Source organism: Gekko japonicus, unplaced genomic scaffold (assembly GCF_001447785.1).
Source record: "Gekko japonicus isolate JY-2015 unplaced genomic scaffold, Gekko_japonicus_V1.1 scaffold39, whole genome shotgun sequence".
Lineage (NCBI taxonomy): Eukaryota > Metazoa > Chordata > Lepidosauria > Squamata > Gekkonidae > Gekko > Gekko japonicus.
In genome coordinates this window covers 637,725-653,449 of record NW_015169778.1, presented here as the reverse complement: position 1 = coordinate 653,449, position 15,725 = coordinate 637,725, and positions in this window count along the sequence as shown.

The following is a 15,725-nucleotide window of genomic DNA, read 5'->3' as shown; positions in this document are numbered from 1 at the left end:
CTTCTGAATTTAGTTCTCATTTTGTAAATTTTCAGGTCTATTCCCCTGAGCTGCTTGTAGTTCCTGCCCTGTTTTGTATCACTTCTTGTATCGGTTTCCACTTGCCATCCTTATGTGTATTTGATCTTCTGTTTTAATGCTTCTTTGTATTATGAGTTTGTTAACCTGACTTATTTTCAATTGTCTTTTGACTTTTGGCACTGGAAATGGTAACCTTTTTTGAGTGAAATATTCCATTACAAATAAAAGATAGGTTAAACATACAAAATACAAAGAAACTGGAAATATCCCTCCTAACCCAAATCCTTGTTGAATTATTTGACCTCTGACAAATCCCACTAAAGCCATGTAAATGATGTAAAAGGATATTTTTTTTTAAAAAAAGGTGTATGTGGCACCAGCTCATAGCTTTGCTGTTTATTAGAGGGTGAAGCAGCCAATATCGGCTTGCTCCGATGAGCACTTATAAAACCACACCGATATATGTGTTTGCATTCCTCTTCAGCTCAAAATTTGTCAGAGAAGAAAGGCATTAAACCTGTCACCTCAGATAAAGATCAGATGTTCGATTTCAAACAGAAGAAAGCAAACACTCTACAGCAGACTCCATTAACTCCTTGAGTGCTTTATTTAAAATGCTGGAAAAAACTGGAACACACACCTTTGGAGGACGCCTGTGAATTCCCCACACCACCTTAATTGATTAATTTACTTGAGGAATGGGGGCAGGTGCTACAGAAAGAGAAAGACTTTTGTTTGTTTGTTTGTTTTATGTTTGTGCCTGTATGTTTTTCGGTAGTGATAGCATTGCCTCCAAAATTGGAAACTAGGTTGGATATTTGTTTATGACATGGGTGTCAATGACTGGCTCTGCATTTTTGTAACAGATTGACCCAATGGCACCTGAGGATTAGGCTGTTTTGTGATCAACTTCAATGTAATGAAAGAACAAGAGAATACCAGGCTGCAGTCACACACACTAAATAATCCACTTTCAATCCACTTTCAGAGAACTTTCCAACTGGATTTTACTGTGGCCCAATCTGCATCTAGCATTTGCTCTGCTGTTTTACTAAACCCACACTGGAACAGAAATTCCCCTCTACATTGTATGTGACTTTCATTTTGATCGATTGTCGGATTTCATGGCAGTGTCCAGACTGCATGCCGCTTTCACTTCATTTGATCTCTTGGTTTTATGGCAGCCGTCTGCATAGATGTATGGCCGTTTTATTGCCCTTCAGGGGTGACTCTGCAGTCAGTACGGTGTTGGCCCAGGGTATCTGAATGTGGGTTTGAGCCGCATCTTTTTTCTGTTCCAGTGTGGGTTTGGTAAAACAGCAGAGCAAATGCTAGATGCAGATTGGGCCACAGTAAAATCCAGTTGGAAAGTGCACTGAAAGTGGATTGAAAGTGGATTCTTTAGTGTGTGTGACCACAGCCCCAGAGTGCCTTGGTCACTTCTCAGACTATGTGAGGCATAGCTTCTGTACATGTTTCCTGCTTTGTGATTCCCTTGTCAAGCACCCAAGCTACAACTGCTGAAAATACACACTTAAATGCATGCATTAGAATTAGACTTTTCCCACTGCGTCAACCTCTGTTCTTTTAACACCAGCCTGACACACAGAAATGGAGTAAAAAGGTAAAGGTAAAGGTTCCCTTGCTCGAAAGCCAGTCGAGTCCGACTCTAGGGTTGCGGTGCTCATCTCCGTTTCAAAGCCGAAGAGCCAGCGCTGTCCAAAGACACTTCCGTGGTCATGTGGCTGGCATGACTAAACACCAAGGCGCATGGAACGCTGTTACCTTCCCACCGAAGTGGTACCTATTTATCTACTTGCAATTTCTTGCTTTCAAACTGCTAGGTCGGCAGGACCTGGAACTAGAGACAGGAGCTCACCCCATCTTGCGGCACCCGGGTCTCGAACTGCTGAACTACTGACCTTCCACAGCCTGCAGTTCAGCATCTTAACCACTTGAGCCACCGCAGCTCCTATAGAAATGGAGTAGGTGAAGCTTTTCCCAGCACTTGCCTTCATCCAGAAGAAGCTTTATTTGCTAAATTTGTTCTCTAAAAACATAGGAATAGTGCAGATAGAAAACTGTGGCAACCGACTTCCGGTTGATGGTGGCATGCTAGCAGACTCACCTCCCGGACCTCCCGGGGGGGGGGTGAAGCTGTGCTCCAGCCGAAGGAGGGGTGTGCAGGCTCACTACTCCCCCAGGGACACGGCTGAAGGGACCCTGGCCATGGTGCTTTTGAGAGGTTGCCTCTTCGACGGCGTAATGCCGGAGAATTGAGGCACCTCTCCGCTCTGATGGTTCTTTGTACTGAGAGACCAAATGGACTAAGTGACGCTGACCGGGGCAAGCACAGGAGAGCGAGCATTAGAAATGGAGTGTAAACGAGGTCCGTGGACCAATTATGAATGTGAGTCATTAAGCACTGAGTAAAAAGAAAAGAAGCTCCCCACCCCCTCCCCACGGAACAGAAGATAAGGCGAGTGGGGGAGGGACGCCTCCCAAATGCATAGACTTTAGAGCGATTGAGGGGGGAGCAGAAGCATAAACGGTTAAAATTGCTAAGGAGTACTTACCAAGATGAGTGCAAGGAAGGAGCATATTTAGAGACTTTCAAAAAGTTTGCGAAAGTAAACAAAGAGAAAAAGATGGTGGGGAAGAGGATGGAGAAAGAGAAGCATCTGAAATCGAAAGTAACTGAGAGCCCAAAACTGGAAGGAGTCAACGAGCTGTCAAAGACTTTGGCAGACTCCATGCACCACCTGCTGGACCAAATGAATAATCTCAAAGACCAGATGACATCAATGACCCAGTGTATCACCACTCAACAAAATCAGATAAGCGAGACTTTGAAAATGATGAATCAAACAAATGAGAAGGTGAAAGAAGTGGACGCCACTACTCAAAATGTGAAGAAGAAAGTACAAAAACTGGAAAAGAAGCAAGTTTCTACAGAAGAGCAGTTGCTACAATTACAAATGGAAAAGGCTAATATGATCCTTTGCTTTCAGAAGCTGCCAGAGACTAAGGGAGAGAATCTGAAGGAAGTGATGAGTGAAATACTGGCCCCAGTGACAGAGATGAAGGTGGAATTTTTGCTAAGTGAAATGGATGTGGCCTACAGGTCATATTCAGGATACATAAAGAAAAATAATCTGCCTGGGGAAATTGTCGTAAGATTCTCAAAGAGGCATGTAAGGGATGCAATCCTGAAAGCAGTATCTGGAACACCCCTGAGAGCTGGGGAGAGTATCAGAGTACTGAAGGATATTCCATTTGAAATAAGACAGCGGAGAAAGAAATATAAAGATCTTGTTCTTTTTCTTCAAATTCAATTGGATAAAGATGGCTAATTCCAGAAGGTGTCACATTTAAAATTAAGGATAAAAAAGAAAAGATTGACTCTGTTCTGAAAGTGAGAGGAAGAGGAAGGAGGAGGAAGAAAAAGAAGGGGACAGCAAGTCCAGTGGCGAGCTGGACTCGGGTTCTTCCGGAGAGGACTCTCTGTCTGAGAAAGGGGCAGCAGCTCCTAAAAGTCCTTGTAAGTTGTGGAAGAGACTGGACAAGAAGAAGTGAAGGCTGGAGGACTCTGAATTGTGCCTTTGAAAATTTTTGAATTGAGATGCTTTGGGGTATTTCCTTATATCAGTTAAATTTAAGATGTGGGGAAAATTAACAGACTATGTGACTCAGTTTGTAATGGGATTAATATGATTAAGAACAGATGTGTATTTAAGCTGATTAGAAGATCTCTCTTGGGTTTTTAGTCAGTAGTGGGTATCTTTTCTTTATTCCCTTAAATGTAGTCCCCTTCCTTATTTCTGTTATAGTTTGTAGTTTTAATAAAAATGCAATGAAAATTCCCCATTGGGGAGAAAAAAAGAGAAAAGTGTGGTAAGCCTAAGCCATATGTTTAAAAACTATGCCACACATTCCCTTGGGGGTAGAGGCTGGACTCTTCAATAACGTGTGTGGGCTAACCTCATAGAATGGTTTTATTGTAAAGGCTCCCTTCCAAAAACTATAACCTTACTTTGATGCTCTGTGGGTTCCTTCCTCACCTCAGGTCAATTAGAACTAGGCTGCTTCTGCAATGTTTGATCACATAGTTTCTGATTGTTAAATAGCTGTCATCACTGAGAGAGTTCAGTGGCCCCAGTCAAATAAAAAACTAAGTCACCAATAAAGAACAGGATATAGGCAATTGAACCCTTGCCTCTGCCAAGGCACAGTGTAGGATATATGCTTGACAAGTAGAAAATCTAACCATGGACTCTCCAGTTACAAATTATCTCATATTGCAGATCTCTGGTTAAGATGTTGTTTGGGGGAGCAATTGCGTGAGGCCCAATAGAACAGCATACACAGAAGGTCCACGATGCCCCCACTCCTTGATGTCTCCACTCAACCGGTATCACATCTCAGTAGCACATGTTACAAAAGACTTTCCCCAGCATCTGAGACTCTGGAGAGTCTCTTGAGAGATCATACTCAACTACCTGAATGAACAACCAGACTTGGCATGATGTAGTTTCATATGGCTGACCCTGGGTAGAAGCTCCAGTTTCAGCTTGAAGAAGAAGAGTTGTGTTTCATATCCTGTTTTTCCTTACCCTCCCCACTACATGGACCTTGTGATATAGGTAAGGCTGAGAGAATGCTGAGAAAACTATGACTGGCCCAAGGTCACCCAGCAGGCTCCACGTGGAGGAGTTGGGAATCAAACCTGTTTTTTTCTATTAGAGTCTACTGCTCTTAACCACTACACCATGCTGGCTGTCTTGCTCTTCATAGCTATCATTAGGAAGCTGGTAAGCATCTCTGAACTTTTTAGAGGGTTTTTTTTCATTTGGGAATGAATTAGCATTGATTTATACTTTGAGGTGTTTAAATCATCAGAACATTCTTCTGTCCTTCAGGATGGAGAAAATGAAGAGTCCAAATCAAATAAATAAAGATGGCATGCTGTCAGGGGTTCTCTAGAAACCAGTGGTTAGGCAGCAGCCTGGGTCAGTTTGGATATAGATAACCACTGTCTGATGTTGTGAAGTGTATCTTTAGACAAAACCTAAATTTGTGGAGATATCTGGACTTCATGTTAATAGATCTCAGAATTATTTCTTGTAAATCATTCTCAAAATACTGTTGTCCATATCAAAACCTAACATGATTACAAATGGATATCCACAACTTGGCAACACTTGGGAGTCAAAGTCCCTCTTGATCTTAAAGATATGTTTAATTATATCTTTCTGGGATTTCATAAATCAACAATATCCCTTTTTCAACAATGGGACAGTCTACAACTATCTCGGAAAAGATTAATTGGGTTAATTTGTTTATTTTACAAAACAATTATTTTATTTTTCAGAACATTGCCAATACTTGTCAATACTTTTCTTAAGAAAGCTAAAAAAAAAACCTTAATAATTTTATTTGGAATAACAAAAAGCCCAGAATTTGCTTCAAGACATTAAGTAAGCCTACTAAACTAGGTGGTCTCAGATAGCTGGATTTCAAATTATATTGGTAGGCTTCAAATTTAGCAAGTTTACTAAATGTCTTATGTTCTGATTTCGGTGTTGATTGGATATACATCAAACAAAGTTTTACTTATCCTAAATCTTTACTTGAATCTTTGTGGAACAATCAAAAGAGTAGACCAGACTCTATAGAAAAGAATATGTTCTTAACAAATTAACTCTGAATATGGGATGAATGGCGGAACAATTTCCCCACTCTCTGTGTTTCTAGGTCAGCCTTGGTTTGAGCCAGGTTTACAAATTCAGTCATCTCAACAATGGATTTAATAGATGTAACCAAAAATGAGGACATCTTAGATAAGAATGATTTAGAAGCTTAGATAAGTATGATTTAGAAGCTAAACTAAATACAGATACCTTGGTTTCAATATTTTCTAATTATGAGTTTGAGTAGACAGTCTGTGATCAAAGAACACTTGATTAGACCATTAAAAGATTTTGAATGTTTACTTAAAACACCTCCAAATAGCAAGAAAGTAATCATTTCACAAATATATAAAATTCTACTAATGGTCTCTAATAACCTGGCACAGAGACGCTCTCTTCTAACCATTGGTGGAAAATTTGGCAATCTAATACTATCACATCCAGATCTATAAATATTAAAACCCGGATGTTCAAAACACTCACAAGATGGTATTTAACACCATTGAAGGTACACCATATGAATTCCAATCTGCAATCAGCTTGCTGGAAACAATGAGGCAACCAGGGTTCTTATTTCTGCACTTGGTGGTCCTGTAGATATATCTAATCATTTTGGCATCAGATTCAGTTTCAAATTTTTAATATCACAAGTACTCTGTTCTGCTAACGCCTGAAATAATGTTATTGAATATTTGGAACAATATGGAGATACATTTAATATGGTACAATCTGATTGGAATATTATGTGTTGGAATATCTAGTTCTTGCAGCGGCATGGAAAACTAACAAACTTCCTTTGCTGTCAGATTGGTATAAAAATATGGAATATATATGTAATGGAAAAAATATTAGATTAGCAAACCCAGTTTGATTTGAACCAATATGCTTCCTGTTTTATTGAAATGTGATACCCAATAATTGAATGTATTGCAAGCAATGGATCAGTTTTCCATTTCTTTCACCCTAAGGGTATATTATTTCCATAATTTGTTAGTGCAATCACTTGCTGCTGAATTATTGTTGAATTTAGGAATAGTCAACTCAATTTTGTTATTATTTAGTCAAAGTTATTATACATTTATTTGATGTCTGGTTATTTTTATTGTATTTAAGTAATGTCTGTTGAAATATTGTATTGTATTATATTGTAGTTTTGTTTAAAGTTTCAAATAAATGATCTTTTTTAAAAAAAACAAAAAACCCCAAATGTTGCAGCCCACAATTGGGCCTGCAAGGAACATTGTGCCAATTCTGCTCCCAGAGTAACACCTGCAGTTGCCTTTGGTGCTCCTGTTATCCTATGCAAAAACTGCAATAAACGTTTATCTAGTTGTTCCCCAGTGGCTTCACCCAAGCAAGGGCTCCATAAAGAAGAGACTGGATTTATATCCCGCACTTCACTACCTGAAGGAGTCTGAGTGCCTTACAATCTCCTTTCCCTTCCCCTCCCCACAACAGACACCCTGTGAGGTAAGTGAGGCTTAGAGAGCTCGTTTGAGAATTGCCATTGAGAGAACAGCTCTGAAAAAACTTATGACTGACCCAAGACCACACTAGCAGCTGCATGTGGAAGAGTAGGGAATCAAACCTGGTTCTCCAAGATTAGAGTCCACGCTCCTAACCACTACACCAAACTGGCACAAAGAAACTGTGACCCAATTTTGCAATAGAATATTGTTATAGCTGTGGGGACAAATCGTCCACTTTTGTGTAAAAAAAAAAAAATTGGACAATCACCATTCATTGCTTAGGCAGGTTTAGAGTACACATCTCTAAGATGATATGACCAATTCATATTTGCATGAAAAATTACCCTTAAATACCTAAATTTGCTAATTTGCTTGACAAATATATTGGTCTATATACCAAATTCAAAACATTCCATGACTTATATTTGGAGAATTCCATCACTTTAGAATTAGTATAATTAATTACCAGTTCTTCTTCTTTGAAATAGATAGAGAAGGCTTTCATAAGGCAACACAGTCCTACAGGAGTTCTTGATAACAAAATGATGTTTTCGACAAAGAGCAAGACAGAAACCAAAATGGACGCCAGCATGGGATAATGAAAAATTTGTTTGTTTAACCTTTGCACCATGACTTGAAGATACAAGCTGAATAGAAAGGGAGTCAAAAGACATCCCTGCCTAATCTCTTTCTGTAAAGGGAACAAATTTGTTAAATGACCTTCGGTATTACACCATATTTGCCCCCAAAGAGGGCTTGTATAGAGTTTGTATCAACCATAATAGTCTACCATTTGTTGAAAGCCTATCCAGTTTTTGCCATAAATGATCTTTAGAGATACTATCAAATGCAGCCTGCACATTGATAAAGGTTACATACAGTTATCCACCTGAAACAGATGTCTATGTGTGGTCCTGTTATCCTATGCAAAAACTGCAATAAAAGTTTATCTATTTGTTCCCCAGTGGCCCACCCATCCAAACAGGGGCTCCATAAAGAAACAGTTTGTTCAACCTTTGCACCATGTCTTGAAGATACAAGTTGAATAGAAAGGGAGTCAAAAGACTTACCTGCTTAATCCCTTTCTACAAAGGGGAAAATGTGTGTTTATGTGTGTGTTTGTGTGTGTGGTGCAATACCATACAATGATCTAGAATAGACTTCTCTCCTGCAAAACCAGCCTGCTCATGCCAAATTATTTTTTCAAACTGGACCCAATCATTCAGTCAGCATAACAAAAAGAAAGTGTAACTGTTTCCTACTGTAGAAAACAAACTGATAGGGTGATAATTACTAGGGTCATTTTTATCACCTTTTCTATAAAAATGAATTAGAATTCCTTTTTTTCCCCAAGAAAGAGGAATTTTACTTGTCTGGTTAATGACTGTAAATAGGGTGGCTAATAGTAGACACCACCAAACCATATTATTTTTAAATAATTCAGTTGGAATCATATCAGGCTCAGGGGCTTAATTTCTTTTTTTATTATTTTTTAAGTTCTTCATTTGAGACATCTGGCCATGAAGGTAATTGATCAGGCTTCCCAGGCAGACGAACAGCTTTATATGATGACATAAACAGGGATGAGAAGTAATCTTCCCATTTTCTGGGTGGGATACAAAGGACAGTATTATTCCTGAGTTTCATAGACAATGTCATCACATCCCCAAAACTTTTCAAATTACTGGTATTTAAAGCGTCCATCAGCAGTTTCCATTCCTTTAAAGTTGCAAGATATTTTTTCTCTTTCAACAGATTCTTATACTCATGTTTTAATCTAACTCCATCAAAATCATCTGATCCCATCAAAATCATCTGATCCCTGAAAAGCCATTGTTAAACTAGACCCAGTTTGTAAAGGAATTAGCGAGATTAAGACTTGATGTTTGTTTAAACTGATCAGAAGATCTCTTCTCTTGGGTTTTTAGTTAGTAGTGGGTATCTTTCTTTTATCTCATAAATGTAGTCCCCCCCTCCCATTTTCTGTTGTAGTTTGTAGTATTATAAAAAAATTGCAATAAAAAATCCTCTCCGGGGGCATTAAAAAAATCATCTGATCCCATCAAAATCATCTGATCCCGGGATGCCCTAAATTTATGATTTTTCTTTTGTAATAGCTTCGTAAATATTATTTCATATTTTGATATTCTTACATTCATTATCATACAAACCTGTTTATTTGAGGCTCTGATATCTTGTGATTCTCCAGAAAAAAACAGGTTTAAGGGAATCTAGGAGTTTAAGAAACCCCCCCCCCCGATTCTTCAGTACCTAAAGACCCATAGAACTCCTGCAAGGAGTGTTGTATTTCATAGGATTTTAGATGTAAACCAAGCTTCTCTTCTAAATCTGTGTTCTGTCATATAGGCTTTCTCCAGATTCCTTCCAAACAGATCTGACGGTTGTGTTGCAATATCAGCACAATAAAACTATTCTCAATTGCAGGTGAAACAAGAAGGTGGTCACTGCCTAAATAGGATTCCAACCTTTAATCCTTAACTTGAGGAACCAATTCTGATGAAGCCAAGAAATAATTTATCAGACTAGCTCCTTTTGTTGAAAAGTACATATAATGACCCAAGGCATTAATGTCTGTTCGTCAGTTTAACTCTGGTCAAAGCTATGCTGTGTGGAAGCAACTTAAACAGGGAAAGCACATAGGAAAAAATAAATTTCTGGTTGCGGTCACATGTCAGTTGAAGTGTAAGGGAAGTGAGACTATTCCCTCCTGAGGAATTTGACCCACAGTTGCAGCCCATCACTGTGTGATCAGACGCAACTGCAGGTGAATCATTTGCCATTTGTTTCCCATGCGGATAAATGAGGAATCGCACCTCTGCACTGAGGGCCCCTCTATGGGTATGCAATGATGTGCATACTGCAAAGAGGGGGGGGGAAATGGCACTGAGCCAGGATGACCTGATCAGACCATCCCAACAGCATGCATGCGTGCTTGTGTGATCAGACAGGGAAAGTCTGTTTGTGGCCCATTGGAACCTGTTTACTCCTGGAATTTTTCCAGTGTCTCTTTACTCTGCTCCTGTGGCAGAGCAGCATTGGTTTCCAATGACTGAGTGATGCTTCCCAGATGTTGCTGTCTGATTGCGCCCTTTAGATCCATCCGGCATTTGCGCCTATGTTGGATCTATTGGCATGTGTGATCCCGGCCAACTGTTTCAGATTATATGGGTTATGGTTCCAGAAGGCCTATATTTCCTGCCAATTTACTGATCCTACACAGTGAGTTGTTAGAAACAATACAATGGCCCTATATATTATGAATGAATGGATTTATTATTGCAGCACATAGCCAGCAATATAAAACCATACCTACAAATATTTACCATATAAATAAATTCCAATGTCAACAATATCCAGATGGTAAATCTATTAAGATAAGACAAGGTTAAATAAAAGTAAAATTATACAAGCGTTTTTATCACTAAAACCAAAAGTACGGTGTAATGTTGGCCAAAATTTAGTCTTAAAATAGTCTTTAAAAAGTCAATAAGATTAAAATCAAACAGACCTAACCCAAATGGCTGCCTGGACGCTGATGAGCTTTTACAACCCAAAAACAAAATTTCGCTATCTGATGTAGCACTATATGATCAGAATTAGAAAGCAATTTATCTTATCCTGATCTGAGGAGCCAACCAAGAGAGGGTAAATAAGTTTTGTGCGAGCTTCGTTATATAAGTCCTATATATTAGCTAGCTAAACCTTAGGGAGAAGGAAATGTTCTCTATTTTGTTTATACTGCCTTTTTTGGCCAACATTTCAGTTCTTTGCTGTTTGCTGTTTGTTTTTTAAATTGGTTTGTATTGTGTATGCATGTACATTTTAAAAATACAATGTACATAATAAATATAATGCTGTAATTATGTGTATAAATCTGATGTATGGATGTACAAACAACTTTTAAGGTGCATGCATTTTAAGGGAAAGATTCAATGTGAGAAAACAGAAATAGAAATAAAGAACCAGACAATTGATTCTCACAAGGGAAAAGATAAATTGAATCAGGGATTTTCAGTTTAAAACAAGAAGGATGAGAAATTCAGAATCATTGGTATGTGCATAACAAAGGCATAAAACTCTTTTCTTAAGGAACAGAGTTACTGTTTACCTTTGCTGGTAACTGTGTTATCTTTATTATGAGATATTTAAAAGTAACCACAATAAATGCTCTTAAAATAAACCACTTTTTCCAGTTTGATTTTGTATGTATCCAAGAATAGATCCTTAAGCCTTGTTGAAAGCATCCATCCCTAAAGTCTAAAATGGTACCCCCAGACTTAGATAGACATAAAGCTGATTAATGAAGTGGGAAGTCAATGTATGTCTCGTGTCTTATTGCTTTCTGGATCTGGTTGTCCTAGTTTAAATCAGAAGTTAATTACCTTAAACAAGGAAACAATAAATGATACCATTCTATGTATTTGCACTGTGAAAGTTCAAGTTTCGAAAAACTAGAGAAGTGTCTCAAGATATAGGCAAATGTTTTGTGATTACTGCTTGGGGGGAGTTACCATATTTACTCGAAACGAAGATACTTCACTTTAAAATGTTACACATGCCCAAAAAAACACTACTTAACATAACATAACTGTAATTTATATATGAATGTCACAAATTCATTTGTTGACATATTTGGAAAAAACCTAGTCTTGCATTTCAGTAAATAGTGTAATCTGGAATACTTTCATATCTGTGAGCTGATGCCACACATCTATGTGGTACTAGAATAAAACATAGCAGGATGGTATTTCTGTTCTTTTCTGACAAATTTAAAACTACCTCACTTCTTTTTCAATTGATGAAACCTATCCAGGACGATCTAAATCACACCAGTATTACCAAATATTAGGCTGTGTTGATTAATTTCTAAACTTCATTTTTCAAAACTCTATTCTTGACGGTGATTGATAACTGCCAATAATAATTCCAAAGTGTGACTATCAAATTCAGGTTAGTTACTAAATAATTTAGGTAGCAGTTATATACTTAACTACGATGCATAGGTCCTAATCTCTCATCATGAGCAGGGAGCTGATCATTTGGTAAACTGTTTGGATGAATCTGAAATTCGAATTAATCTGGATATGTTCATTTTCAGGATTATCCTTTTTTTTCCTTGCATGATAGGATTTTCTCACTGCCAGTGCATCCAGCTATGCTGCCATCACCTCCAACATAGTAAAATGGGGGGGGGAGTTTTAGATTTTTTTTAAGTTGAGACTTACTATGTAGTAGCTTGGGAGTCTGCCCATGAATCCAGCTAATCTTGCAATAACTACTTGAACGGATGCCACTGGCTGCACAGGCACAAAGAAGGGACAAAGACAAGTGATTCCTTGCTTTACACATCATTTAATTTAATGACCTGAGTGACCATGACACTGGGGAATACAGTCTCTTCTACAGTAAATAAATGATTTAGATCTAAAACTGAGCAAAAGCAGCTGCAAATTGCAGTGGCCAAGCAACTATTGCACACTTTTTCAAAGCTCCTTAGCACAATACTTGTGCTTGCGATGAACTTTGACAGTACACACAAGTTTGGTTTGCTTTGTGTTACTCTTCCATGCCAGTTTCTGAGATCTCCTGGGTACTATTCAGAATGCACATTTCGTATTATTGAACAGAGGGGGAATTAGCCTACAGCACATAGTAACTAGCTAAAGGAGTTCAAGCAATCCACATCCTTCTCTTATTTGAGACAGTTGAGTTATGCCCTCTAGGTGTAAAAGGATGGAACTAAAGCACTCCCAAACCACCATGACCATCAATGGAAGCTTTCTCTGCAGTGGGAAACTCCAGCTTTTATATCAGATGTGAACCCAATCCAGTATGCATAAACACAACAGAAATAACATTTCTATTTATTGAATCTTTTTTAAAAAAAGGATAATGCTTTGGAGTTTAGTGAAGCTGGCAGAATCCTGTGGGGATCCGGCTATGTTTATGGCAGCCCAAAAGAACCTAATGTAGTCACTTTGACAAAGGCAAGCTGCGAACCTTAATTACTTCGGGATTGTTTAACAGATCTCAATACTAAGTCAATAACATGATGGATACTCAAATGTGAATGATCTACCGCTCGCCCTCCCCAGCCACCCATTCTTTAATTCTAATAGATTAGCTGGTAATTTGTATCATTAATTTATTTTTTGCTGTCAAAGAATGATCAAATCTGTGGGTCTGATCATTTGTTTTACTAGCAAGCACATTTTTCTCTTTCTATACACCTTAGTCAATACTATGCAAATGGAAAGCATCAAAATTAAACATATCAGTTCAGGGTTGGCTGTTTCTTGAGAGAGTTTCATTTATTAGCTTTCTAATCTATTTTTTTCAGCTTCCTGTCTCTGTGGCAGCAGATGGTATTCGCTCCATAGTCTCTCACTTGCCTTGTAAATACATTATTGCATAGGAACATTAAAGGGCAGAAGATGGTCTGTCATCACAGGCTGCCCTTTAAGGCCCAAATGCCAAATTGTTAACTTAACACACTAGTTCTTGTTAATAGATTTATATTGTAATCTCTGAGGTATGTCGGGATGTGTGCAAGAAGCAAGAGGAACAGACTTCCAGCTGGTGTGTTGGTGCAATTCCAGACTTCACTGTACTCGGTGCAATCACGTTGATCTGAAAGGACTAGCCTTGATGGCCTAAGTCAGTCACTAATGTAATATTATTAATATAGATTTGTCAAAGTTGTTCTGAGAATTAGAAGAGCTCACGGCTTGATAAAGCATAGGGCTAAGTGTACTTCCGTTTTGCTTCAGAGCACAGCAGTGCTTTCAGAGCAGTGTAGTGGTCCCCCAGTGATAGACGGCCTCGGCCTCTGTGCCCAGTTTGTTGGCCCTCCAGGGCAACTGATTGGCCATTGTATGAAACAGGATGCTTGGACTAGATGGACCACAGGGCTGATCCATCAGAGATCTTCTTATGTTCTTATGGTCACAGGAAAAATGTTTCTAGAAAAATTCTAGATTTTGAAAGTGATCACCCTTTTTGTGTGTGATTCTGTTATCTACAGTTGTTATTCCTGTCTGCTTTGGTGGTGGTGCTTCTTCTTCTTCTTCTTCTTCTTTTTCTTCTTCTTGTTTTGCTCATGACTGTATCTTCATTCTTCCCTATTAATTATATAGCCAGTCCCAGCCATTCAGGAAACATATAATGAATGGGACAATATCACAATGCTATGTAGCCAATCAGATTTCGCTACATGATGACATCAGAGAATGTACACAAAAGTGATGGAGCATGAAGACAATGCTTCTTTAACCAGTCTATAGGTAATTCACTTAGTGAATAAAACTATTATTCACTATGTTACCTATGTGTTGTCCTCATTTAGGGCCAGCACAGTAACAAAGAGCAATGCTTCCTGAAAGGTGAACACTTTGGGCTCGGTTCAAAGCAAGCATTGAAAAATTGCCAAAAGGGACACCATTTTGTTTAAAATCCCCTCTCTTTTTAGACCAAATCTTTAAAACCCCACAGGTAAATAATCTTTTTTCCTAACAGGTGAACTACTATTCTTTCATATCCTTACTCTTCTATTATTTATATAAAGAAGCGATGCTGAACATCATTGTTTGCAAATTTAATTAAAACTAGACTACGCAAAATCAGCAAGATACTTATGGGATCACCTGCCTGCGTGAGTGACTAGATTTTCACATTCTGATGTACAGGTGTATGTTAATCGCATCTTCATGCCCGACTCCACTTTTCCCACCTACACAGCTGACATTCAGACTTACCATCTTTATGTCCTCCTGGGCCATATCCTAGTATTTTCTATTAACCTTTCTCAGATGGATAAAATGACAAGTTTCTATTATCTTCTCATTTATGATGGCTGTCATTTTCAGCAAAAGTCTGATCATCAGATCGATCGCTTTAAGCTCCTGCTTGATCTTTCCATCAGGACATATTTTGTCAATTCTAATTCTGTACTTTCAGGTGAATTTCTTTAAGATGCTGATAGATTTCATTCTCTGCATGTCTGTATAAATGCAAGCATAAACCTGGTATGCTCTGCCACACATTTTCAGACTCAGCTTGAAACTGCATTCTGTATTCAAGACTTCCAGGTGTGATCCTTCCTTGAACACTATCAAAACCAGTTGTTGGTACAATTTTACAATTTTAACTTTTTCCTTGTCTGTTCTGGAAGTAGTGAGTGGCTCCTCCCTGTCAGCCTCTTCATTCAGAATCAATGAATGGCCTCCTACTTCATGCCTGTAATGCACACTGTTCATAAGTTTGGGTGCTAATGTAGCTTCAGTTATGAGATCTGCAACTGCATGACCAGGCAGGGTGAAGAGCTACTCTTCTCAACTGAGAAACCAGGCACTAGGGAACTTCTTCTTCTTTTTTTTTTGTAATTTAATTTTTATTGGTTTATTACAAACTGAGTATCTCCAATTTAATACATGTTACAATTGCTATTTGTTGAACATAGTTACTTAATGTTACCAGTTGATAGTACGTTTCTATTGATTAGTTGTTAATAGTACTTATTTTAGGT